The sequence below is a fragment of the Pteropus vampyrus genome, unplaced genomic scaffold (genome assembly GCF_000151845.1).
Source record: "Pteropus vampyrus isolate Shadow unplaced genomic scaffold, Pvam_2.0 Scaffold409, whole genome shotgun sequence".
NCBI classification, from domain to species: domain Eukaryota; kingdom Metazoa; phylum Chordata; class Mammalia; order Chiroptera; family Pteropodidae; genus Pteropus; species Pteropus vampyrus.
Window position 1 is genome coordinate 93,596 of NW_011889190.1, and position 1,405 is coordinate 95,000.

Sequence of the window (1,405 nt, forward strand, 5' to 3'; positions counted from 1 at the left end):
TTTGTGACATAGTTTATCTTCTTTTTGTAAGTTTTTTATACTTAGCTACAACTGAGACCATAGGATTCAAATGTGAATTAAACCTGACGTGTCAGACAGACACGGGAATGTCACAGGCACAAATCACCACACCCTGGTTCATTGCGCTTAAAAAGAAATAGCAGCTCTTGTCCTCATGGCCTGAGGTGATCTCTGAAGATGGTTTGCTATTCACTTGTCAAGAAAACCCCACACGATCACGCCAATTATGAAGTTCAAATCTTTGTGTTCACTTTAAGAACGCCCGTGAAACTGCCCAGGCCATCAAAGGGACACATATCCAAAAAGCCACCAAGTACCTGAAACATGTCACCTTACGAAGCAACGTGTGCCAGTCTGTCATTATGAAGGTGGAGCGGGTAAGGGCGCCCGGGGCCAACCAGTGGAGCTGGACACGGGGACGGTGGCCCCAAAACAATGCCGAATCTTTGCTGCACAGGCTTAAACCCGCAGAGAGAGACGTCGAAGCTCAGGGGTTAGGTGTAGACGCTGGTCACTGAGCACAGCCAGGGAACCAGGCCTCCAAGAGGCACCCCAGAACCGACCAAGCCCGGGGCGGGTGAGCCTCTGCGTGAGTCCCCCTGCCTGCCACACTGAGATGAGGGTGTCTTGTGCCAGAAGAGGAGGAAGCACAGAAGAAACAGAAACTTAGGCCCGGGGCGGGGGGAGGGGAGAGGGGTGGAATCCAGCATCAAATAGATGCAAATAAACATAAAAGCAGAAAAAAAAGCTCTTGTTAATATAACCCCTTGTTCAAGTTTTCTCTTCTCACTAAAAACATTTAGAATAGAATCTTTTAGCATCCAATCCGTAAGAAAATAATGAAAATGACTGATTACATCGATATACAAATAAAAACAAATGGTCGTGAACTTTTATTTAGAATTTTTCAATAACCTCAGGGAACTGTAAAGATCATCTGGCAGGCTTGGAAGAACACAAAAGGTCATCTGGCTCATCCTTCCAACCTCAGGTGCAATATTCCTCTCATCGGAGTTCTAAGCTTGGCCACACTTTAGCCCCCGTGCCCGAAGCAGCACAAGACTCGCCATTTGTGACAACAGAGGTTGGAAGGAGAGTCGCAAGCGGAGGGAGCTGGCCCTCCCCTGCCATCGACCTCCGCCTGCGTCTGCACACACGTGTCACAGTCTCTCCGGTGGCCGCGGCCTCCGACTCTGTAACCAGGAACAAGCTCTCCAGCCCCTTACCACCCCCACCCCCACCCCGTGAAGACGTCCACGGTGCAGCCGTTTGGGCCTCTTGGATATATATTTCTCTCCATAGCTAGCTGAGATGAGTGGGCCAGACACAGAGACAGACACACAGACACATGGATACATAGATAGATACATAGATGGAAGTTAGG